The sequence below is a fragment of the Macrotis lagotis genome, chromosome 7, assembly GCF_037893015.1.
Source record: "Macrotis lagotis isolate mMagLag1 chromosome 7, bilby.v1.9.chrom.fasta, whole genome shotgun sequence".
Lineage (NCBI taxonomy): Eukaryota > Metazoa > Chordata > Mammalia > Peramelemorphia > Peramelidae > Macrotis > Macrotis lagotis.
In genome coordinates, this window is record NC_133664.1 from 214,396,073 (window position 1) to 214,423,422 (window position 27,350).

The following is a 27,350-nucleotide window of genomic DNA, read 5'->3' on the forward strand; positions in this document are numbered from 1 at the left end:
ACAGTGGAAAGCAGCTGAGTTTAAAAATGTGACAGGGAAATGATAAGAGCCAAACTAGCAATTCCTAGTTTGAGTGGAACCCCGTTTCACTGTGATTGCCCTTCCCTGTTTCCTCAGAGTTCAAGGTGAAGAAATCTTCACCAGGCTACCCAAATTACCCAAGTCCTTTCCTTTTTGTTCTCCAATGACCATACCTATAAATTCAGATGGAAGGAAGGATGGGATAAAAAAGGCAATGTAACAACTTTGAAGCTTATTTGAGTTTTAATTTTACTATATATTTGAATTTTTAGGGAAGCACAGTGCCAGCTGGTGGTAAAACAACATACTACAGTCCTTCCTTTAGTTAAGTACAGTAATTGACTGATTCTGTGATAGTTTGCTGCTTTCGGTAAAGGTTGAAGATGAGGGTGAGTGAGCACTATTAAGGCCATTTCTATCACTATTCAGACCACCACATTTGTCCTGACTTTGTGAAATCATCCAGACTTTTCCTCTTCATTCTACAGTCCTGACACCAAAGCATGTTGATTCTTCATTTGAAATACCCCTTTCACTTGTTCCTGCATTTATCCTGCCACAATCCCAACAAATCCAGACTGCCCCAACATGTTCCTTTCTAACTGATATAGCTTCAATTCATACTGTACATTGCTGCCAAATTAATCTTCCTAAAATGTTTTCTTCATTGCCAAGTCAAACCTAAATTCCTTATCTTACTGTGCAAAATCATAATCTAGTCCAATTTACTTATCCAACATTATCTATTGTTACAACAACCATGCCTGATACTCTAGCCAGGATCTTCTATTCACCCTCTTTCCATACCCTATAATACTTCCAGCCTCTGTATCTTTGCTCACACTCTTTTCCTACCAGACATGTGAGTCTCTGTCCTTCAATTCTGCTTTCCTTATGATCTCTCCTTTGTAAGGGGAGGGAGGTACAATCTAGTTTGTTAAAGTCAAATTTCTCTCTCCTTTGGTAAACCCAATACTCCAGACTTATAACCCTGGAATTTAGGACCTCCCTTAAAGGAGGGGAACCCTCAAGATCATTAAAAAGAATAAGAAAATCTGAGTTTAAATTCAACCTCTTCTACATACTACCTGCATGACCTTGAAAAGATCATTCTACCTTAATTTCTCCATCTGCAAGAGTATTGTCCTAGATGCAAAGATCCTTTCCAATTCTAGATAATAGATTCTATTGTCTATTATGAAATGTCACAGTGGAATTTTCACTGATAATTCTAGATAATACTGATCTATTCTCTTTCTAACTATCCATGGCACTTATTTTAGATTTTGGCACTGTATTATATAGCATCTTACAAGATTCTAATTGTTTTATATATGTAAGTCTTATTTCACCAACAATTTTGGAAGTTTCATGAGGGGAGGGATATATACAGATTTTTTTGGGTGTAGTCCACAATATCTAGCATAGTGCTAATACCAAAAAATCACTAACTATATACCCATGGAATCCAATTGAAATTTTTTTTTTACATTTTTCAAGGCAATGGGGTTAAGTGGCTTGCCCAAGGCCACACAGCTAGGTACTTATTACAATTGAAATATTTTCATTCTCTAATGGGGATTTTTACTTTCTAATGGAGATATGTAATAATATAAAAATGGACAAAACCTCTATATTTTCCGAAGAAAGATTGAGTCATTGCTTTGATAACAAAAACTTAGAAATAATTAATTCAATCCAGTGTTGATAAGTATTGGAAAAATTACCTAGGAAAGAGCTCCCTATTTGTCAAGAATTGTTGGGAAAACTAGAAAGCAGTCTGGCAGAAATTAGGTTTATGACACTGTGTCATACAACATTTACCACAATAAACTCAAAGTCAACACATGAGCTCAGTATTAAAAGTGTCAGGTATCATTCATGTGATAGCTAGGAAAGGATTTCTTAAACAAAAAAGAAAAGAATTAATTACAAAAGAAAAATCAATAATTTTGGTCACATAAGATAGAAACATTTTTGCATGAACAAAATTTATACAAGTAGATAAGAGAAGCAGTTTATTTGGGGAAAATTATTAAATAAGGATCTGATAGACAAATTATATAGGAAATAACAAATATATATGATCAAAAGTGTTTCCTCAATAGTTCAGTGGTCACTGGATCATAGATTTGGAATTAGAAAAGATCTTAGAGGTTATCAAATCCAACTTCCTCATTTTTACAATTAAATAGAAATTAAAAATTAAATTAATTTTACAATTAAAATAGAATTTGTGGAGCATTTCCTGAGGGGCTTGCCTGGCATGCCCAGATCTTCCAAGATGGACATGCTCTTCCCCCCCCACCATTGGGTAAAGATATAGCTTCCTTTGTATGCAACCAGAATAACATGAGACTTTAAAACTCATAATGTTAAACCTGTAGGTTTCATGGCCTCTCTTCTCTACACTCTACTTCCTACTGAAGCTAACCTCTAAAGGGTGAAGATCACATTCATTTACAAAGTGTACAATATAAACTAAATCAGTGAGAAGGGAAAATTCTTTCCCTTTCTTTCTCCATTTTTTTATCTTGGCTCTCAGAAATGGGCTTGGAGGTGTTTGTGTTTGTGTCATTTGTCCTCAGTTTGAGGTAACAGTGACATTGATCTCCACTAGTCCAGAGTGTAAACTCCATCTAAACAGAGCATTCCCAGGCAAGCTTCTTAACACACCTCTGTGTTAGATGAGAGGACATGCACCAAAGGTCCTGTTACCTAGATGAATGAAATAGTGCTCAGAAAATTGAAATGACTTGCCCAAGGTTACAAAGTAACTAACAATCAGGATTTGAATTCAACAGTTCAATTTTAATTTTAAAACTATTGCTTTTCCTTCTATCTAACAAAATATATGAAAAATAGATCTCAAAAGAATTACATTCTAGGGGTAGCTAGGTGGGGCAGTGGATAGAGTACTGGCCCTGGAGTCAGGAGTACCTGAGTTCAAATTTGACCACAGACACTTAATAATTACCTAGCTCTGTGGCCTTGGGCAAGCCACTTAACCCCATTTGCCTTGCAAAAAACCTAAAAAAAAAAAAAGAATTACATTCTATTAATCATATGAAAACATCCTCCAAAACACTAAAATGGAAAATGAAAACCATAAGACCCTAGATTTAGAATTGGAAGTTTCCTTAGAGGCCATCCAATTTAAATACTCATTTTACTGATGAGGAAACTGAAGCCTAGAGACATTAGGTGATTTGCTCAAAGTCACAGGGAAAGAATTTGAACCTCTGACCTCAGATCCAGAGCTCTTTCATCTTTACTCTGCCTTGTAATTCAGTTCATAAACAGTCACTATAATGCTTTCCTTCTAAAATGAACCTCCCCCTTTCCATCACTCAAGCTGAGGTTGTTTTCCTTTACAAAGGAGTTAGGGGAGGGGTGGCTAGGTGGCACAGTGGATAGAGCACTGGCCTTGGAGTCAGGAGTACCTGAGTTCAAATTTGGCCTCAGACACTTAATAATCACCTAGCTGTGTGGCCTTGGGCAAACCACTTAGCCCCATTGCCTTGAAAAAAATCTAAAAAAAACCCCAAAGGAGTTAGGGGAAGCAGTTGAATCTGCTAGAATTATACAAGTCCCTTTTCTGTTACCCTGGTCTAATAGTACTACTCTCCCATAATAGTAGGCACTCCCATAAAAGGCGGAATTGTTCAATATCATTAGGGAGTAAATTCCTTTCCTTGGACTTTAACAGCCCATGTAATTCACAGTACCAATACAGGAAATGGTTTAGGTTTGTTCAAATGTCTCACAATAACTTAATCATATTGTTAATCCATTAGCCATCAATAAGCATTTATTGCCATGTGCTATGCTAGAGGCACAAGAATGAAAGAATTTCTATTCTCAAAAGAGTTTACATTCTGTCCGAGAATATAACAGTCCTCCCTGTTGGGAGGGACATGGGCAGATCTTCCCTTGAGGAAAATCACTTTGGGGAAAGACTTGAGGTAGGAACATCAATTATGAGACATTTCAAATAGCTTAGGTGATGTGATAAGGCCCCAAACTCTGGGTGTGGACTGAACTTTGGACATAGCTGTAGTAGAGAAGTAATCAGATATTAAGAGATATAGTATAAATGACAAGATTTGACAATTTTGGATAGGAGAGGCGAAAGGACAGTGAGGATATGAGGACACCTATTGTTAACCAAGTTTTTCCTGAGCTGGTCTCTAACCCGAACTTGACAAAGCAGACTAGAAACAAAGTGCCAATAACCAGGTAGTGGTTTATTAATTACTTTATTTGTAAGGAACCCATTTGCAAATCATGGGATTACTCCATTCCTTAGAACTCTAGAGTGATATTTTCTACATGATTATAAGTGGGAAGGTAAATCATAGAACAGTCAGATTTGGGACATGAGTGATATTCCCAGGACAAGTCCACCAGACATAACAATTGAACAATTACATCACTTCCCTTTTTTTTGGTTAATAAGGGTGTAGTGAAGTCCCTTATAGACTGATGATTTTGATTTATCAGTTACCTAATAAGAGTTGATATTTATAAAACTTGATTATAGAAATTTTCTATTAAAGGAAGTATGTACTCTTTAGGATTTTCCCATAATGGAATGATTTTTTTCCTAAGATGATTTTATATTATTCCAGAGATTATTCAGAGTATAACCAAAACATTTTTTGTAGCCAAGGGTAGATCTGCCAGGTTTCAAAATGTGTATTTGGGAGAGGAAAGTTGACTTAAAGTTGACTAAAGTTGTTTGAATGTATTTGTACTTGGGACACATCTCATGGGCAGTGATAGCATCCCTGTAAAAACTCCCCCACCAATGTTTTCAGGTCAGCTTGCCAGATGTCCAGTGATTAATGAAGGTATAAATTCTTAGGGAGTACTATAATTCTATTTGAGCTGACCCTTAGAGCCATAGTCTTATCAAGTTTACATTCCTCCTTTTAAAGTCTTTCCTGGTTTGTAGTTTTAGCTGCTACATCAGTCAAGTTATTTCTAGGGCCATGAATACTATTTTCTCCATGTGCCCTGAAATTTTAATAACTGTGGTTTGGGGAAACAGATGGAAAACCTGTTTCTAATTTTTAATGGACTGTCCTGAAGAGGTAAGCCTTGGTGTTTTCATAACATCCCAAAGTCATGAGCTACCCAAATGCATACCTACTATCTACTATTTCAAGTTCAGCTTGTGCTAAAATGGGCATCAGTTTTTAAATGATGAAGCTTCAGTCACTTCTGTGTTGATGCCAAAACCAGCAACCAAGTCTCCTTCCTCATTTCTGGGAAGGGTATATAAATACATTCCTTTTTTTCTTTCTTTTTTAATATTTAATATTTATTTATTCTCATTTTGTACAAATAATTTTTTATATACATTAATAAAATATTCTTGTTTAAGAGTAAACAAAATAGCCCCCTCCCCCCCAAAAATATAGACTTGCTTGAGTGATAAAGTAAAGGGGAGAGAAAAAAATTAAAATAAAAAAATAATAGTAATAATTGTAGGTATGGCCAGGTGGTGCAATGGACAGAGCACCAGCCCTGGAGCCAGGAGCCCCCGAGCCCATATCCAGCCCATACAGCCAACAATCACCCAGCTGTGTGACATGCAAGCCACCCCAACCCCACTGCCCTGCAAAAACCAAAAGAAAAAAAGAAAAAAAAAAGACCCAAAATAAAATAAAATAAAATAGTAATAATAGTAGGGGTGGCTGGGTGGCGGACAGAGTTTTGGCCCTTGAGTCAGGAGCACCCAGGTCCAAATGCAGCCTCAGAAACCCAACAATCACCCTGCAATGTGGCCCCAAGCAGGCCACCCAGCCCCATTTGCCCTGCACCCCCCCCCCCAAAAAAAATAATAATAAAAAATGTGCTTGAGTCTTTGTTCCAACTCCAACAACTCTGTTGCGGGCGGATCACATTCTTTATGATAAATCCATCACAAAAGTTACTTCCATATTTTTCCACCGTTGTCATTGCTGATTGCAACTCCCTCCTTTCATATTTCTCTACTACAATGTACTATATTTTCTCTCTCCTTTCACTGACTCTGCTGTAGGGTAGCTGATTGGCACAGCAGACAGATCCCTGGTCCTGGGGCCAAGAGGCCCTGAGCACCCCCATACCACCCCTTAGGTCCAGCTTCCACCTGGCCCTAGGAACCTAGACAGGCCATCCAATCACAGTCCCTTGCAAGAAGCGAAAAAGAAAATGTGTTATATCTGACCACACTCCCCCCATGGTCCATCCTCTCCTCCATCACTCACATCACCCCCCCCCCGTCACCCCCTTCTTACTACAGATGTCTATACCCCATTGAGTATATATGCTGTTTCCTCTCCTAGCCACCTCTGATGAGAGCAAAGATTTTCTCATTCCCCCTTGTCTTCCCTCCTTCCATATCATTGCAATAGCTCATTGCAATAAAGAAAAATCTTATTATATGAAATATCTTGGCCTATTCCCCCCCTTCTTTTTCTTTCTCCCATTACAGTTCCCTTTTTTCTATTGACTCCATTTTTACACCATATTTTATCTTCAAATTCAGCTTTCTCTTGTGCTTCAAGTATAAAAGCTCCCTCTACTTGCTCTATTAACTGAGGTTCATATGAATATTATCAGTGTCATTTTTCTATGCAGGAATACATGCAGTTCATCCATCATTAAGTCCCTCATATTTTCCCCTTTTCCTCCAATCTCTATGCTTCACCTGAGTCCTGTATTTGAAGATCAAACCTTCTGTTCAGCTCTGGCCATTCTAACAGGAACATTTGAAATTCCCTTGGTTCATTGAAACTCCATCTTTTTCCCTGGAAGAGGACATTCATTTTTGCTGGGTAGTTGATTCTTGGTTGCATTCTAAGCTCTTTTGCCTTCCGGTATAATATATGCCAAGCCCTACGAGCTTTTAATGTAGTTGCTGCTAAGTCCTGTGTGATCCTGACTGCAGCTCCACGATATTTGAATTGTGTCCTTCTGGCTACTTGTAATATTTTCTCTTTGACTTGGGAGTTCTGGAACTTGGCTATAATATTCCTAGGGGTTGGTTTTTTGGGATCTCTTTCTCAGGGGGAATCAGTGGATTCTCTCCATTTCTATTTTACCCTCTGCTTCTAGGATATCAGGGCAATTTTCCTGCAGTAATTCTTTGAAAATGATGTCAAGGCTCTTTTCCTGATCATGACTTTCAGGTATTCCAATAATTTTTAAATTATCTTTCCTAAATCTGTTTTCCATATCACTTGTTTTTTCAATGAGATGTTTTCACATTTTCTTCTAATTTTTCATTTTTTTTGGTTTTGAAGTAAGGAGTTCTGATTTCTCGTAAATTCATCAATCTCCCTGAGTTCTATTCTTTGTCTGAAGGATTTGTTTTACTCAGAGAGTTTTCTTATCTCTTTTTCCATCTGGCCAATTTTGCTTTTTAAAGCATTCTTCTCCTCCATAACTTTTAGAACTGTTTTATACATTTGACCTAAGCCAGTTTTTTAGCATGCTATTTTCTTCAGCATTTTTTTGGATTTCCTTGACTAGGCTGCTGACTTCATTTTCATGTTTTTCCTGCATCTCATTTCTTTTCCCAGTTTTTCTTCTAACTCCCTCATTTTATTTTAAAAGTCTTTTTTGAGCTCTGTCATAGCCTGATCCCAATTTCTGTTTTTCTTGGAGTCTTTAGATGCAGGAGCTTGTGTTTCCTCATTTTGAGACTGAGTATATTGATCCTTCTTGCGTTCATAGATAATGTATTTCTCAATGGTGTTCCTCTTTTTCTCTGCTTGCTCATTTTCCCAGCCTGGGCCTGGTTTTGGGGTGCTTCCTGAGCGTTTGGGACACTCCCATAAGGGTCTCAGTGTGTGAGGCTCTGTCCTCCCTCCTGGTCTGTGAATGACCATATGCGCCCCCCTCTGCCATGGAGCTGAGGTGGGGGGGGCCCTGCTGTTCTGGGGGGGCCTAGACTGTGATCAGGATCTGAATGTGGTCAGAGCCCCAGAGTCCTGTTCCAGGGACAGAGGACAGAACTCTGCATTCTCTCTTCACTCCCCTCCCTCAGCTCAATGGGCTCATGCCCTGGGGGCTCCTGCTTACCTGCTCTGCCTGCTTATATTTCCTGGATCTGGAATGCAGTGGCCATGCTGCTGGCTGTGTGCCCTGAGGGCTGGACTTCAAGTGCTCACTCTGGCAGAGGAGAGGAAACTCCCCTGCTGCTGTGAGCCATGGCTCCCAGCACCCTGGGGCTGCCTCCGGGAGGCTGAAGTTCTTTCAGTCTGTCCCTCCAACCCCAGGGAGCAGAGGCTTTCTGCTCTTTTCCAGGTTACCTTGAGTAGGAGAACTGCCTCACTGGGTCACTCTGTGGGTTTTGTCTCTTGAAAATTTAGTTAGAGTCCTTATTTTCAAAGATTTATGAGAGAGTGCCTAAGACATGATCTGCTCTTGTTGCCATCTATCAGTACATTCCTAAAGGAATTTCCTTAAAGTCCTCTTGAGCTCAAATGGCCTAGGGGCCTCAGGGACCAGAATGGAGAGATGAAAGGCACAGATCCCTCCAATAAAAGGAGAGTGGTTCTGAGAAATAGGCTACAATGGTCTCACTAGCAATCACTACAGTTGAGATAGTCTCTTGTTTCTAGGAGAGGGAAGTGGGGATGGCAGAAGAGTTTAAAAATGATAATGCTGCAGTAATGTTAACAGAAATCATGGGGATGCTGGTCATGACTGTATATCTCTCCCTTTCGCCACTCCTCCTGTCAGTCCTCCCCAGAGCCTAGTCATGGTGAGTTATCTGGATTGAAGGGAGGGTTCCTCATTCCTTCCTTGGACACAACTTCTAGTCTCTCTTTTTAATTAAAACAGTCATGAGTTGAAATAGATCTGGATACTCCAGTTTGTATAAACACGGACAGTTGGAACTGCTCAGCAAAGCTTATGGGATCCTCCCCGGAGTTAAGATACTTTTTGCCAATAGCCTGGAGTTCTCTACTTTGCTAAGACTTGAAATCACAGGTTTTGATTATGATACTATCTAGCACTTTGAAAGATAACATAGAAATGTGGGAGCCAATGGAATCTTTTGGTAAGGGTGGGTATATTTAAGTAGTTGGATAGTTGAGGATTGCTACAGAGGTTTTCAAATAAGTTTTAATTAATCTTTTCCTTCACTGATTCCAAATGAGACTCACTCTTTTCCTTGCTTCTGAGTACTACTGTTATAGCTGAAACACTCAAGAGACCCAGTTTCCTTATCTAGTCTACTTATTCACTTAAAAGTGTCAGCCCTAAATACTCTTAACTTGATCTTAACAAAATACCTAATGGAGCTAGCAAAGTTTAAGGTCATTCCTAGCCAAATCAACCTAATCCTGGCAGTTTGAGGAACAGTCAGGACCATATTTCTTGTATATAAACATGGATAAGTGAAAGAATGGAAATGCCTTCCTCAGACACAGGGAAATATGGTACGATTAGGTAATTGAATATTAACCCACATACCCCCGTGATGATTGTATGATGTGGGGGGGGATCATATTAGAGGCATGTCATGGAATGGGTAAACCTCTCAGATTGTAACTCAAACTCTGAGAGCCTATGAAAATCCAAGAGGGAGGGGAAAGAGTTTCTGAGGACTATAAATTGCCTGACATTCCAAGACCACTTCGTGCCTCATGCCAGGTGAGGTACCTATATCTTGCAAGGTGTATCTTGCAAGGTTTGTGAATAAAATGTACAATATTCTCTCAAAAAAAAAGACATCTAGGAGACAATGGTCAAATATTAAACATGTTGTGTTAGGGTACAGTGTACAGTATATCTCCTCCTCAGAGGAGAGGCTGATAGAATCCAGGTTAGACATTTTGCCCCTGCTCAGGGAATCTATCAATTTCTACTGCTGCCTTCTAGCCAGCCACTTCAAGTGAGAGGATTAAGGATGCACTATTACCCTGAGAAAAGGTTGGTAGGGTCCAGCTTAAGCATCTTCCAAACAACTACTTCCATTTGAACCTGTCAGAAATAATAGATATAATAACTATGGAAAGAATCATATGAATTGAAGCAAAGAGAAATCAGCAGAACCAGAACACCCATCCAAACTGACTACTAAAGGAAGGAAATAAGAAAGGAAGTATAAGTTGCCTCTACTTTCCTATGAGTTTGGTTCCTAAGGGAGGAAGAAAAAAAGAGAGGAAAAAAAATGACACCATTCATTTGTAAAAGAGCACAGCCTTGCTGATTCTGTTTAAGGCCTGGAGACATATGAAGGTTGGCAGGTTGTTATATCCATGGGTTGCTTCTGGGCATGGGACTTATACCTCTCCTCACCTTCCACTGAAGATCTAGGATCAGTCAATTTGTTAGTCTGCAGTATTTCATAGAGAAAGAAATTCAGAACAATCTGTAGTGGACATGTATACATTGCTATATGATTGAAATTTCTTGGGTTCCATTTTGTGGCCTGCGAATCATCTTGTAATTCTCACATGAGATGTAGTTTTAATTTGCTATGGAAACTTACTAATTTATTTACTTACTTTACCCCCTGCCACCTTCGCCTTAGCCTTCCTTGACTTTATATCCTAACTGAGTGACTATCTCCTTCCCTGTTTCATCATAGTTTGTCATGGCAAACACATTTTTGTTTACCATCTACATGGAGATAATCCCTTCATCACCACTATTATTTTGAGGGAAACGTACTTGAAGAACCTTATAAAAAAATCACTTAAATTCCTAGTCAGTGGAGCAGTCATAGCCTATCCTTTGCCAGAATGATTGTCATCCACTCTGAAATGAAGTTCAGGGATTAGTTTTCCATCTCACTGTGATCACCTAATTCCCTTCTTTACCCTCCAGGATATTTCTTCCCTCTTCTCTTCCCTGTATCTTCTGTTGGTCCTGCTGCTTGTATTCTTATTTTTTTCCTTTAGGTTCTGCTGCTTGTACTTTGGACTTTGTGCATTGTTTACTTTCACCATTGACTTCTGGTGGAGTCAAGACACTACTTAAATATAGCTTCCTGAACTGAGTCTTGGAATTGTTCCCTCCTGTCAGAATTAAATTGAAAAAGAGATGTAAGTGGTACTCTTAACACTTAAAGAAGCTGTTCAATTAGCTATTTCTTGTACTTCAGACTATTTGCTTTAAATAATCTTAAGATTGGGAACTAGCTTAGAGATCATATCCCTCACCTGAAGCTTAAAATCCAATCTACATTGTCCCCACAAATAGACACCCAGCCTTTCTTTAACTGAATACTTGCTTATATTTCTCAAGCTCATTCCACTTAAAAATGGTTCTATTGCTACCTCTGAGATCAACAAAACCAATTTAATCCCTCTCTAAACAACATTTAAATATCAGAAAACAGTGGCTATGTCTTTTCTACTCTAGTTCCCTATGGCATAGTTTCATTATCCTAATATGCCTTTGGAGGTATATCAGATTATCAAATATCCTTTCTAAAATATTCCACTCAGAAGTGTGCATAAGACATTAGATGTGATCTAATGGGACTATGCCATCATTACCTTATTCCAAACACAATATAGAGTTTATCAAACTCTTAGAGAGAAGTTAATTAGCACAAATGTGGTATATTGCAAGATCCAAAAGATATACAATACCCAAGTCCAGTGTGATAACATCACCTTGAAAGATCACTAGTCAGGGATACTCTGCAGGGGATCCTTCAAGTACATTTGGACAAGGTGACTTTTATAGTCCCTTTTCATTGAGAGCCTGTAATTTCTTTTTACATTAAAGAGACATCTCCTAAAAGGGAGACCTGAGTTTTATGGTCTTACAAGTCACTCAATACCTTTGGGGACAATTCCCTCACATCTAAATTGATACTCTTGTTATATAATAATCATGGAAGGAAAAAAGAAAATGATACATTTTGGCAAAATAGAAACATAAATAAAAATTTCTTATCTGTGACATTGCTTGAATTTAGTATTTATATGGTGGCACTTTAAGGTTTGCAAAACATTTTGCAAATATCTCATTCTACAATTTAAAAAATTGGCAAATGTTACAAATCAGGATTTGATTTTTTTTTTTTTGATTCTCTAGATTAAAGAAAATGATGGAGAAAATGACAGTAAGACAGGTTAAACTTTAAAAGGCGTCAGTAATGCTCCCCCCCGCCCCAGTCAGTTGTTATTTTTCAGTACATCAATGGAGTCGGGTGCTATTATTCTCTCTGTTTTACATGATGAAGAAACTGAGGTAGAGAGTAAGTGATTTACCCAAAGTCCCACGGTAGCTGCCTGAAGTAGGATTTATTTGAACTAAATATCAATATAAACCATAGTCCCCAAAAAAAGTAGAAGTGAGTATCCAGGAGTCTGAGAAGGAAAAAAACCTGAAAGCAAGAGAGGTTTGTGTTTATCAGACTGGAATTTAAAATGTAGTGCAGGAGGTCATAACAAACAGTACAACTGTTCTAGATCCTTTGGCGATCTCTTATTTTCCTTTTCTCTTCTATCCCTACTTCCTTAAAAGAATTATCTTGCAGGAGAGGGGAGAGGGTGATGATGTTTGACTGGATTGACTTTAGGAAAGGGCCGGTGCATGTTGAACAACTGCTCTCCAGGAAAAAAGTACACAACACACTTTTAAATAATCTCCTTTGTGAACATTTTCTCCATTACTTTCTCGAGTCCAGACAATCCACGAACTATGAACCAAGCACCGGTTGGTAAAACTGGCACATTCCCAAAGGAGTAAATGCTCACACTGACTCCTTACCTATCAGCTGGGCTGAGCACGAGCCACTGGGCTCCGGCCCAGCCCTTGGACAACCAGTTTTATCAACATTCCGAGCCTTGCTTGCACAATTCAAGGCGCTGCCATCTTTACTACTGTTTCTGGAGAATAGGGAAGGGCGGACCTAGGGATTCCACAAAGAAGCTCTGGGAACGGTACTTTGAAAGCTGCTGGAGCTCGGGGACAGAAGACAGAAGACGCCTCCGGGCCTGAGAGGCGCGGCCACGACTGGCCTTAGCCCCGCCCCCTCCGGTCTCCGCCCTCTTCCCACTGGGTGGGCGGGCCGTGGGCCATATCGCGAGAATATCGTTCGCAGCCGAAAAGAAGTTTCCGGCGGCGGCCGCCAAAGCTCCCGCGATATTTCCGGACGCTCGGGACTCTGAGTGGCTGAGGGCTTCCGTGTATCATGGCGGTCGGCGTGTGCTGTACCATAAGGTAAAAGAGTGGTGAGCTTTACGGACGCTTCGCGCGGCCCGCCCGGAGGGGCGTGAGCCGGGGGCCCGCGCCCGTGCAGCGAGGTCGGCTCCCGGTGCGGTGCGCGCGGGAGCGGGCAGCCGGGCCCCTTCGGGGTGCGTTCCTGGCTCCGGACCTCGGCCCGGGGCTCGGGAGTGGAGCCTGCTGCCTCCGGTGCCCCGTGCCCGCAGAAGCCTCTGTGTGCCTTCTCTCACGCCCCCAAGTGGCATTTCCGCGTGCCCTCCGAGGCTTGCCCGGCTCTCCCGCAGGAGTTTGATAGGCTCACCCGGGCTTTTCGGGGCAGGGATCCCCCCGCGAGCGCCCTTGGAGTCTGGGCTGGATGTTGTGGTTCTGGATGATTATGTACGAGGCCTCGTGAGGGGGTGGTGAGGGTTGGGGGCAAGGCCAGAGCAAAGTGAGCTCCGCACTGGGAGCTCTGTCAGTCAGATTACATTTATTTAATCTCCTTGTTTGCTTCTGTTCTAAGCTTTGGGAATACAGAGAGGCAAAATCCTGCCCCTGCTTTCCAGGAGATTGCTTACTCGAGGAAGAGGAGGCAGAACGGGGTTGGGGGAAGAGCTTACAAAAAAGAGGCGGTGGGGCAGGCGCGTCCTCTCGTGAGCATACTCATTGATACTGCAAGGTCCCATTTGATAACCTATAGCATTTGGTAGACAATAATAGCAGGAGCCTCTCCATAACTAACAACAAAACCCCCTTTTATTCAGTCTTTTTTAAAGACAAATTTACCCAGGGCTTTTTGTAGGACCATTTTTTTATGTATGGTGAAAACACACCCACAGATTATCCTTGGTTCTCAACACTTTTAGTTATCCGGCCTTATTTACAGTTAACAATTATTTGCATACATCCCTTCTCCTAGATAGAGCTTTTGCTCATGTGAGTTATAGCTATATCTTACTATATTATTAATAATAGTACATGACACTTTAACGTTTGCAAGATAAGGTCATGCACACGACTACCCTGAGAGGTAGGTGCTCTTTTCCCCAGTCAGGTTGAGTGCAGTCCATGGGCGTGCAGCCGGTAAGTGTCTGGCTGCATCTGAATCGGTATCTTCCCGAATGCCATTTTCAGGATTCTACTCGCTGCTCCAACTCCAACTAACTATCCCTTCCTAGTCATAAAAATAGTTCTGACCTTAGTGACTCCCAAGGGCGCTCCGTTTGGAACCATTGCAATATGTTAATTGTAACAATGAAATTTGAGAAATGTGCTCAGTTTTTGCTGTGTGTAGAATTTTTACTCAATATAATTTACTCTTAAATTTATAATTTGAGTTATTTAAAATCGAATATTCTCCATAGCAAAAAAAAAGTCATAATTGGCATTCAATCAGGTTATGATTACAATTACTTGCAAAGTTTTTGGACAACTTTAACTTCAGTTTTTTTTTATTTTAGGTTTTTGCCAGGCAAACGGGGTTAAGTGGCTTGCCCAAGGCCACACAGCTAGGTAATTATTAAGTATCTGAGACTAGATTTGAACCCAGGTCCTCCGGACTCCTAGCTGCTCCTTATTTCAGTTTTGATTGAAGCAAAAGACTATTCTTTTTGGCCTCAGGTACAAAACAATGAAACATTAGTGCAGCCATTTATTCATTGCAAATAATAACCTTAAAAGCTTTTACCTATAAAACATTTAATTGAGTTTAAGAAGAATTTGTTAAGAATCTCTGTAGGAAGGGGCAGCTAGATGTCAAAGTGGATAGAGCACCGACCCTGGAGTCAGGAGGACCTGGGTTCAAATGCAACCTCAGATACTTAATAATTACCTAGCCGTGTGGCCTTGGGCAAGTCATTCAACCCCGTTTGCCTGGCAAAAACCAAAAAGAAAAAGAAGAATCTATGTACTGTATTTATAAAGCATTACTATCTACCAGATAATCTGCTGAGGTCTGAGGATATTAAAAAAAAAAGCTTTGTCAGCCTCTCTTCCTTCAAGAAGCTTACATTCTAACGTTGAAGACCACTCATACATTGCAGTGTGATGGCTTGGAGAGGGGCATTTTGGTTCTGGGAAATTGCCAGGATAGTGTGGGGGTAAATTGAAGCATCCCTTCCAAGATCAATTTAGAATTAATTTGATGTTGGGTCTAGAACTGATGGTCAGGGAAGTGGTATGGAGGAAGGTACGTATGGAAAAAGGAAAGCAAAAGGAAAGGAAAGTTTTACTGAAGCCAGATTGAAATAGCAAGTCTGGTGAAAGAAATATTTCAGACCACACAAATTGATTGAAAGGTACAGTGAAATCAAGATCTCATTTTTTTTTATTGACTATAAATAGCATTTGGTTTGGTGAAGTGCTTAACAAATTGGCACCTAGTAAGTGCTTCAGAGTGTTTGCCCCTTCTCTGTAAGGTGATTCTTTTTAATTTTTTTAAATTTTAAATATTTATTTGTTTTTCTAGCCACATAAGTTTTTACCAATTTTTTTGTTTTTAATTTTTCTCCCTCCCTTCTTCCCTCCCCCCTCCCCTGACAGAAAGCAATGTAAGTTCTTATATATCAAAATAATACAAGATTCTTTAATAGACCCTAACAGAAAAGTTTATACAGACTTATGATGTCAAGTGAGGCAAAAGAAAAGAACTTTTTATCTTTTTTTTTTGTATTCCCACTGTTAAGGAAGGAAAGAAAAGGGGGAGGGGAAGAAGGAAGAAACAAGCATTTGTTATTAAATGCTTATGTGCTAATTCAGTTTAATAAATATAAATGCCTACTGTGTGCCAGGCACTCTGACTTGGGGATACTAAGACGTAAAAAAAAAAGACAGTCTTGCTCTTAAAGAACTTTATAACTAGGAAGCCAACACACAAAAGAACTGAAAAGTTGGTATTATGAGGAGGGAGAATGAGGGTAGCAGTCTGAGATTGTGAGAAACAGAGCTTGAGAAGTGAATGCAGGAATAACAGCCTGATTCCTTCACAAAGTAGAGGCTCTTGGGAGAAGGGGTGGGAGGTTGGGGCACAGCAGATCTTGGACCTTTTTAGAGGGCCATTTTAGGAAGGAGACCTGCCAAACTGAGGAAATCCTCAGAAGGAGACAGCAAATAAAGATACGATTTTAAAGTCCAGAGGTCAGCAGTAGAGCCAGGAAGAGAGTGTTTAGCCCAATAGTAGAAATTTAAATGCTTGTTGTCTTAAGATATGTTTGTGTATGTGTAGAAAGATGTTTATAGTTGCCCAGAGCTCAAATCTCAGTAATAGTGACAAATTCTAAATTAGTGGTCTGTAATTTTTTTTTGATTGCATACTTAACTCCCATAAATATATATTTATACATAAATATATATACATACACAGATATTTATTTGCTAATTTATATTCATGTACTTCTTTATTAATAACTATACATTTTAAAATACAAAAATAGAAATTTTAAAAAGAAAGATGAAATAACATCTTGAAAATATTGATTTTTTTTTAGTATCCCAAATGGGCAAAAAATTCTTTTTGTTCTTCCAAAAATATAATAGTTCACAAGAAATCTGAATTTGTATTATTTCTGAAAAATTTTAACATTTAAATATAGTGATTTGAGGATCTAAATTCAATTTATTTTGATGATTAAGTAACTAAAAAAGATACTTCAGAAAGATATTTGGATCCAAATGGGAAAAGTGTATTGCTGGATATCCTTACTAAAATCATGGTATTCACTATTCCTCAATTATGCAGAGGCTTTTGTCAAAATTCAGTTAGTAAGTGGGTATATTTCATGATGTCAATCACTTATTTTTGCACACTAATTAGGAACTTTTGCAATTTAATATTTTTTTTTAGTTTTTTTTTTGGCAAGGCAAACAGGATTAAGTGGCTTGCCCAAGGCCACATGGCTAGGTAATTATTAAGTGTCTGGGACTGGATTTGAACCCAGGTACTCCTGACTCCAGGGCCAGTGCTTTATCCACTACGCCACCTAGCCGCCCCTCAATTTAATATTTTTAACAAATATTTTTTGGTATTTTTAACAAATTGATTTTTTTTTTGGAAGGATATATCTCAGATTGATTTAGGAGGGAATTTCCTTTGAGATGCCCATCCTTATCCACCAGCCAAATTATCAGAGAGAACCTGAAACTCTTAATGACTGTTTTATACTTAGATTACCAGAAAGAGATGTTAACCTCATGCTTCAAATTCTAGTACTCATGGCGGTTAAATTTAATCTTTCTAGTGATTAGCAATGAATGCAAGTGACATGAAAAAAAAACTTAACACTAGAAAGATTGGAATTAAAAGAAAACCTTGTTGGACCATTGCTGTGTCAATTGATAAGAGTATAATGTTTTTTAATCCATTGGAGAGTTCTAAAATGATTAAGCAGGGAAAGGGTGTAGGGACCCTAAAAAACTAATGGAATCTGAGCTTTTTTGGCCCTATTCCTGGTTCTATTCCAAACCATGCTATCTGATCGTGGAACCTCCTTCAGTGCCTGGGGTATCTAGTAATATTCCATCATCTCTTTGACCTTCTCACCTTGGAAGTGACTCTTTATCCAGTGGTGAATTATTCTTGGTGTTTTCATTTTGTGAATAGTCTTAGGTTGGGCCTCATTCCCCTTCCAGTCCTGTTCCTAGCTTCCCAACTTCAAAACCATGCCACGCTTTTGCACCTCTGCCTCCCCCAGCTCCCTTTGTGTTTTGTCTTCTCCTAGAAAGCAAACTCTGTGCAGGTAGGGACTCTTTTTTCTTTTATTTGTATCCTCAGCATTTAGTATCTGTCTGGTATGTAGTAAGCACTTAATAAATGCTTTTTTTCTTCCTTCTAAGTTGTATTAAGAGAGTATTAGTGTTCTACATCAGACATGTAGCACATTCCATTGTACTTTGACAGCAGTTGGAATAGTTCATTCAGTTCTGGCCACCTCATTTTTAGGAATGACATGATAAACTATATGAATAAAACTAGTGGTTCTTAGAGAAAAGAAGGTTTAGGAAAGGTAAGATACTATATCTTCTATCATTTGAAATACTGCATTTTTTAAAAGGAATTATTTTGCTTGCTTTCAAAGGTTTAGAAGTGAAAGCCTTGGGTAGGAATTTTAGGGGGAACTTCCTAACAATTACTCTGCCACAGTGGACTTCCTTTAAACCCTTTCATTGGAGATTTTTTTTTAACAAAGGGTGAAAGAGAAAAAGCAAAGTCACACAATTGTTTTCTTTTATCTTTTATTTAAGGATATGTTTTTCTGTATAATTTTGCCACATTCACTATTGTTGCTTTGAGATGTTTTTTTTTTTTTTTTTTTTTTTTTTTAGGTTTTTGCAAGGAAAAAGGGGTTAAGTGGCTTGCCCGAAGCCACACGGCTAGGTAATTATTAAGTGTCTGGGACTGGATTTGAACCCAGGTACTCCTGACTCCAGGGCAAGTGCTTTATCCACTAGGCCACCTAGCCGCCCCTGAGGTGGTTCTTAATTTGAATTTTTAGTAGTCCTCAAAGCTGCTTCAACAGGGGAAATGCAGTGAGGTTGACTTTACTTATGTAAAGACTTCTCTGTGTCCAGCTGTCCACTTTAGAAAAAGAAAAGCAGGAGGTACATAAGGAGAGAATTTGAGGAAAACCTTAGAAGTTAAGTGTCTAAAGTGGTCTCACCATCAAAGCCCCTGTCAGAATCTCTGCTTGTCATTGGCAGGTCTAGAGTCTTGAGGGCACACTGGCTCCTGGGGTTTCCACCTGTCATTAAAAAAGTGGCACCAGAAGAGGAACTGCTCTAGTTCCATTTTTCCAGCAAGTTCTGACTCTATTGCTTCATTTCAGGGAGCCAGATGGTATTCATGAAATCATATTCTAAATCATCCTATTCGGAGAGGACAAAGGAAACACAAAGACTTCTTCATTAGAAATCCCTTTTCTTCCACTGCTCTCTGGTGGCACCATAAACCAAAGGGAAGCCTGAAGATGCTTCCTGATCTTTCTGCTGACTTCTGGCTTCACACTCTTTGTATTCTTTTTCCTCTTTCTCTTTTAAAGTTTTTCCACTTCTCTCTACACCTTTGTGTAACTGAATTCTTATGTACATTCCTTGTTCTTCGAATTTGACATATCCATTGTTGTAGCCATCATTGGAACAATCATCATGGCTCTGACTGTCACTATGATCATTTCTGCTGTCATGCTTGTCCTTGCTGTCACCAGAATTATCACCATCACTATCATTGCTGCTGTTGTGTTTATCATCATTTGTCTGGTCATCAGGTGGATTGTCAGGACACCTAATGGCATCTTCTTCCAAGTCTTCAAAATGTCTTGGGACAAACAGGGGTGACAAAGAAAGCATAATAAATTCTTCATCAGTGCTTTGGTTACTTCTGTTCTCTGTGTCACTAAAGACTGGCAAGGTGGCACCTATGACCCCAACGTGGAGTCTGAAGGTGATGCTTTTTTATCTTCAGGTTGGTTTCTTGATTCCTCCTCTGTCTGTAGTTCTCCTTTTTCTCCCACTTCCATAGCTTTTTCACTTCTCTTTGTCTGTGGGTGAGCTCAATCTGCCAATCTGAGAATTGGGGAGGTAAGAACTATATATTGTTATTCCTTAGAAGTCTCATTTTGATGTCCTTCTAGGAGGTTTCTCAGCCAGGAGTATAGTTCCAGTTGGAATCTCTTCTCTGAGCATCTTTAACCAATGCATAGATGAATGTCTGTTTGTTATATTGCAGGAGAGATTTTTATTGAAGTACAAATTGAATTTTATGGCTTCTGAAGTTTCATTCAGTACTGAGATCTAGGGATTTTTTTTTAACATTTTAACATTTTATTTGTTTTCCAATTATATACAATAGTTATATGTACCCATCATTTTTTGCAAGGCTCTCAGTTCTATAATTTCCTCCCTCCTCCCTTCCCTCCCCATGACAGAAGGCTGTTTGACATTCTCTACATTGTTTCCATGCCATACATTGATGTAAATTGAATGTTATAAGAGTAAACATAAGAATAAGCATGCTCCCCCCCAAGAAGATGAGAAACCTCAAGGAGAGAGAGAGAGAGAGAGAGAGAGAGAGAGAGAGAGAGAGAGAGAGAGAGAGAATTGTACTTCAGTCTGTGTTTCTGTGTTCATATTTCAGTGGCTCTGTCTCTGGGGTGAGTTGCTTTCTTTATCATAAGTCCACCAGAGAAGTTGCTTCAATATTTTTCCTTCAATTGCTATTATTAGCTGTACCTCCACTCTATTTCTCCTCACTCTTACTTATTCTATTCTCTCTCTCTCTCCTTTCATCCTGGCCCTGTCAAAAAGTGTGTTGCATCTGAGTACACTCTCCCTCCATCTTTCCTCTCTTTTATCACCTATTTCCTCTTCTCCCCCAATTCCCCCTCATCCCATCCCTTTCCTCCCATCCTTCTCCAGGGCAAGATAGATTTCCTCACCCTATTAAGTGTGTATGTCATTTCTTCCCTGAGTCATTTCTGATGAGAATGAACACACTCATTCCTCCTTGCCTTCCTCCCCCCACTCCACTGAAAAAGCTTTTTCTTGACTCTTACGTGAAATATCTCCGTTTCCTTCCTTCCAGTGCTTTCCCCCACCGCCCATTGACTCCATCCCTTTACCACATCATATCATTATATTCTGTTCCTTCCTATGTTCTATCTATATACGCTTCTTATAAAAAAGCTCTTACAAATGAGAAAGTTCCTATGAGTTACCAATATCTTCTTCCCGTTCAGGAATACAAACAGTTCAACATCATTAAGTTCCTCATAGTTAGTCCCTCTCTTCCACTCCCTCTATGGTTCACCAGAGTCCTGTACTTGGAGATCAAACTTTCTGTTCAGCTCTCGTCGTCTCAGTAGGAAAGTTTGGAAGTCTCTTGTTTCATTGAAAGTACATCTTTTCCCCCTGAAAGAGGATGTTCAGTTTTTCTGGTAGTTGATTCTCCGTTGTAAACCAAGATCTTTTGCCTTCTGGAATATCATATTCCAATCCTTATGAGCCCTTAATGTAGATGCTGCCAGATCCTGTGTAATCCTGACTATGGAGCCTCAGTAGTTGAATTGTTTGTTTCTGGCAGCTTTTAGCATTTTCTCTTTGATTTGGGAGTTTTGGAATTTGGCTATAATATTCCTGGAAGTTTTTCTTCTGGGATCTCTTTCAGGGGATGACCAGTGAATTCTCTCAGTTTCTATTTTACCCTCAGCTTCTAGGATCTCAGGTCAATTTTGCTGTATTATTTCTTGAAAAATGAAGTCTAGGCTCTTTCCCTGGTCATGACTTTCAGACAACCCAATAATTTTTAAATTATCTCTTTTATCTGTTTTCAAGGTCAGTTGTTTTTCCAATGAGATATTTCACATTTTCTTTTAATTTTGGATTTTTTTGAAGTAGTTTTATTTTTTCCTGATTTCTTGCAAAGTCATCAGCTTCCTTTAGTTCCATTCTGCATTTGAAGGAGTCATTTTCTTCAGAGAGCTTTTCCAGCTGACCAATTCTGCTTTTTAAGGCATTCTTCTCCTCATTTGCCTTTTGTGTTGCCTTTTCCATTAGGCCTAAACTGTTTTTTAACATAATATTTTTGTATATCTTTCACCAAGCTTTTGTTTTGGTTTTCATGTTTTTTCTGCATTTCTCTCATTTCTCCTCCCAATTTTTCCTCCACCTCCTTTAATTGCTTTTCAATTACTTTTTTGAGCTTACCCATAGTCTGAGCCCATTTTCTATTTCTCTTGGAGATTTTCGATACAGAAGCTTCAATTTTGTCATCATCTGAGTATGTGTTTTGATCTTCCATGGGACTAAAGTAATTCTCTGGTCATATTCTTCTTTTTCTGTTGTTTACTCATTTCCTTAGCCCAAGACTAATTTACAGCACTTCCAAGGCTTTGGGGTTGTCTTTTTTTTTTTTGAACACTCCACTGACACCTTTATTCCTCCAAGGTGTTATGCTCTCTAGTCTGTTCTTTGATATGTAGATGGCCCCAGGACTCTGCCCTGGGGCTATAAAGAGGGATCCAGCTTGGTTATTTAGTATGGAAGCCCAAACTGCAATGTGTGAGTGTAGACAAACAGAGAAATCCCTGCAGACTTCCATCTAGGGATTTCTTTAAACTTTTATTATAAGTTGGTTCTTTGTTGTCCTTTCTAACCCTTCATGATCCCATGGACGGCCTAGGCCCTTCTATTCTCCAATATTTCTGAGTCTGTCCAAGCTCATGGTCATTGCTTCCATGACACGAGCTAGTCATCTCATCCTCTGCCCAAGATAATGTAAAATAAATTCTAGTAGGATACATCATTTCAGAAGATGAGGGATACCTGCATCTTAAATTTGACAAATATCATGTGTCTTTGTTCCTATTGAAATGCTTTCAGCAATAATGAATAGGGTCCATGTTATATGTAATTGAGCGCCTAGCATTTCTGTACACATTGTACTAAGTGTTGAATTGATTTGTGATTTGTTGTTGTAAAATAGCATACATTAAAATCTAGCTTGCCTAAACCTGGAAAAGATATCAGGATTTTGTGGTTTAGAACTGCAGATCAGAGTTCATTTCTTCCAAACTTTTCATTTTAAAAAATGAGGAAACTGAGGCCTCAGAAGTTAAAAGATGTACCCAAGTCAAACATGTGATAAGATTCAGAAGCAGGATTTAAATCAGTTCCGCTGACTCTAAAACCAATTGTCTCTGGATTGTTTTGCACAGCCTCCAGAAGAGCAGACTATGATCAGGGTATGAAAGTTAACAGGGAAGAAAATGTCTTGGGGCAAACTGTTTATGGATAAATTTCCTAGAAATAGAACTGTCTAAAAGTGTAGTGTTTTACACTGTTGAGTGGTGAGTTGTTACGATCAAGGTGAGGCTAGGTGACCGTCTGCCAGGAATGTTGTAGAAAAGGTATCAAACATGCAATCCTGCCCTCCTGCCAGCCACTGGAAACCGGAAAATATTTAACAATAAATTCAAATTTAATAAAACTATTAATGTGTGGTTTTCTAAGGCAATCTGCAACCTGCAGTCTGCAGGAGTCTTTATATATACTATAGTGGCCCCTGTTTGTGTTTGAGTCCGACACCATTGCTGAATTTCAAAAAGAAGAACCATAGTTTAGGAAGGTTACAGGTCAAAATCATTTAATTGTAAATAGGACCAATAAAAATCATACAGAATCAATTTTAATCTTATTAGTAATTTGAAACATTCTTATGTGCATAATAGTTAACAATTTTTTGAAGGGATTACTCTTTCTTTCATCCATCAGAAATCCTGTCTTTAAAAAAATTTTTTTTTTTATTTTATTTAAGACAATGGGGTTAAGAGTGATTTGCCCAAGGTCACACAGCTAAGTGCCTGAGATCGGATTTGAACTTGTCTTCCTTTAATACTCATGCACCACCTTCTATATGAAATCTTTCCTAATATCCCCATTTCCCTCAACTGCTAGTTCCCTTTCTTTTAAATTCCTTTGTACTTTAGTGCTCTGTATTTATAAACTAGTATTTATTCTATATGTATTTTTATATGTACTTTGTCTCTCTTGGACTGGTCTTCCTCATTAGAATATAGCATCTTTGTCTTTGTAATCAGTATATTGTTATTTGTCTTTCTTTCTTGAAGAAGACCAAAACTTGAGGTGATGGCTGTGATATACATGTAAATTGGATTTAACTGAAGGGGTGTTGAAAGTCACCAGCCTCACTTTCTCCTCCAAAGTCATCTAGGTTCAGTGGCCAGATATGGATCAGGACAGTTGGAATTGGCCTAGGATGTACCCCATCAGGTCTGTTTAAGTAACTTGCCCAAGGACACAGCTGGTAAGTGTCAAGGGTCTGTGGCCACATTTGAACTCAGTTTTCCTGACTCCAGGACTGGTGGTCTAGCCACTGTACCACCTAGCTGCTCTGTCCCTGTGATCAGGGATAAATGCATGTTTATTGATAGGGGAATTGTCTTAGGGGTCCTAGTGCAATTTTAAGCTCTTTAAAAGCTTAAAGACCTTGGGATGCATCTTGTATATTTCCAAATTCTTATTAGAGATAATTTATAAAGATTTTTCTCTCTTATCACTTTTTTTATCTGAAGTAGATTGATTTTTATTTGTGCAGCAAAAAGTTTTTCAACTTTTTGTCATCAAAATAATCTTTTGCCTTTTGTAATTGACTCTTTTGTTTGGTTATGCCCAGGGCTGTGAATGGTATGAGAGCTGTTTCTCCCTTGATTTTTTAATGTTATGATCTTTTAATATTCATGTTCCAAAAGGTAGCTAGTAGCTAGTTGACTAGGGAGAACAAGAAGGCATAAGTTCAAATGTGACCCCAGACATTAGATACTTACCAACTGTGTAACACTGGACAAGTCACTTAACCCTTATTGTCTCCATCCTGGCCCATCTCCAGTTGTTCTGATCCATATCTGTTCACTAGACCAGGAGAAGTGAGGCTACTGACTTTGCACAGCATTTAAATCCAGTTCATGTGCATATCATGGCATCTCTTCTCTAATGCCCTGGTCTTTAAGAATGAATGACAAGTAATATTCCTGTCTCTATCTCTCTCTCTCTTTTTTTTTAATGCAACACCAATTTTATTTAGGAAGAAGTGTCCAAGATATTCAAATGAAACATTGATGTTTCATAGGTTGGCTGTAGAATTAATTAACTAGGTCTTCTTGTGTTCTTCTAAGTAAATGTTTCTTAGTTTCTTGTTTTTGAGATTCTTTGTTTCTTAGTTATTTAGTTTCTTTTTATTTCTTAGTTTTAGTAGTCATTCCAACATAGAGATACATCAATATATGTATCAGTTGTTAACATAATCACTTTAGCATTCAATAGAATATATTGTTTATAAGTGTACACAAGAATTTTACTGGATATATCTCATATACCTTAATTGAATTACAATATCTGGAGGTCCTTTACTTGTTCCCTAGTGTTACATGATACTTGCTGTTTCAAAGTAATGTAGGCACTCTTTCGTATAATTTTGTAACATTCTAGGCTTTTTAGCAATACCAAACAAGTTCTACTGGAGGAAATCTTTTCCATTCAAATGTTTATGTTTATATATTATTTGTAAATGCAAGAACTGAGATATTATTCCAATTATTCTGGAAAGTTTTTGTAGTCATTTTCCATAATGGTCTTTAGTTATGGAGTTTTTCATTTAATCTGTGTGTCTATAGACTAATTTTCTAGATTAACAGCTGAGAAGTGATTTTGTTTTCTTATCCATGCAATGTCATACGGGATTCTAATCAATTAGTGGTAAATTAAATTCTCTGTAAAATCATGGATATTTTGGTGGGTATAAGACTACTTCGAACTGGTAAAAAATAATTATTTGTATATCCTTTGACCCTTTTGTCAACTAGGGAATGACTTTTTTTTATAGATTTGACTCAGTTCTCCATATTTCAGAAATAAGTTCTTTGTCAGAAACACTAGTTGTAAAAATTGTTTCCCAGTCTAGTACATTGCTTTTGATCAGTGGTTGTATTTGTACAAAAGCTTTTTAATTTAATGTAATCAAAATTATCCAGTTTTTAATGATGTTCTCCATCTCTTCCTTGGTCATAAACTGCTTCCCTTTCCATAGATTCAATAGGTGATCAATTTAGTCTCTGAATTTACTTATGATATTTCTTTTATGTCTAAATCCTGTACCCATTTTGATCTTGTCTCGGTATAGGATGTGAGATACTGATCTAATCCAAGTTTCTGCCATTCTATCTTCCAATTTTCCCAACAGTTTTTATTGAAGAGAGAGTTCCTATCCCAGAAGCTGAACTCTGGGTTTATCAAACAGCAGATTACTATAATCATTTCTTGATCTACTTTTTGCATCATTCTATTTCTTATCCAGTACCAGACAGTTGTGATGACTGATACTTTGTAATATAATTTTAGACTTGTTAAGGCTAAGCTACCTTCTTTTGTACTTTCTTTTCATTAAAATCCCTTGATATTCTTGACTTTTTGTTTCTCCATATGAATTTAGTTACAATTTTTTTCTAGCTGATTAAAGTCATTTTTTGATGTTTGAATGTTAAGGAACTAAATAAATAGTTTAATTTAGATAGAATTGTCATTTTTATCATACTAGCTTGGTCTATGCATGAGCAGTTGATATTTGTCCAGTTTTTTAAATCTGATTTTGTATGTATGGAAAGTGTTTGAGTTGTTTTCATAGAGTTTCTGAGTCTTCTTGGCAGGTAGACTCCCAAATATTTTATATTATCTGAAATTATTTTTAAATGAGATTTCTTTTTCTAGCTCTTGCTGCTGTATCTTTTTAGTAATATATAGAAATGCAGAGGGTTTATATACTGTCACTTTGCTAAAATTGGCAATTGTTTCTAGTTGTTTTATAGATGATTTTTTAGGGTTCTCTAGGTATGTCATCTGCAAAGAGTGAGAGTTTTGTCTCTTCCTTCCCAATTCTAATTCCTTCAATTTTCTTTTTCTTTTGCTGAAACTAACAGTTCTGATACAATGTTGAATAGTAGTGGCGATGATGGGCATCCTTGTTTCACCCCTGATCTTACTGGGAATGCTTCTAGCTTCTCTCTCTCTCTCTCTCACTCTCTCTCTCTCTCTCTCTCTTTTTTAGGTTTTTGCAAGGCAAATAGGGTTAAGTGGCTTGCCCAAGGCCACACAGCTAGGTAATTATTAAGTGTCTGAGCCCAGATTTGAACCCAGGTACTCCTGATTCCAGGGCTGGTGCTTTATCCACTGCACCACCTAGCTGCCCCTAAAACCAACTCTTGATTTTATTTATTAGTTCTTGCTTTCGATCTGAATAATTTCTCTTTTAATTTTTAGAATTTCTAATTTGGAATTTAATTGAGGTTTTTTAATTTGTTTTTTCTCTAATTTTTTTAGTTTGTTTAGTTCATTGATTTCCTCTGTATTTTATTCATGTAAGCTTTTAATGCTATAATATATATCCCCTAAAAACTGCCTTGGCTGTATTCCATAAATTTTGATATATTGTTTCGTTATTGTCATTGTCTAGATTGAAATCATTAATTTTATCTATAATTTGTTGTTTGATCCACTCATTCTTTAAAATGAGAGGTTATTTAATTTCCAATTAGTTTTAGGTCTATCTCTCCATGGCCCATTATTGCATATGATTTTTTATTGCATTATGATTTGAGAAG

At 38.2% G+C, this 27,350-nt stretch overlaps 1 protein-coding gene across 3 annotated transcripts in view; it reads left to right on the forward strand.

Annotated features, from left to right (window-relative positions):
- Positions 1-13,099: 13,099 nt before the first annotated feature.
- The window catches only part of ERGIC2 (ERGIC and golgi 2), a 79,456-nt gene continuing 65,205 nt past the window's right edge, over positions 13,100-27,350 (forward strand). For 2 of the 3 annotated variants that reach the window (XM_074194802.1, XM_074194804.1), the window contains exon 1: positions 13,101-13,209. The gene's annotated coding sequence lies outside the window, so the exon portion shown is untranslated. Of the gene's footprint in view, positions 13,210-27,350 lie in introns of all 3 variants that reach the window. The other variant, XM_074194805.1, reaches the window with a different exon arrangement.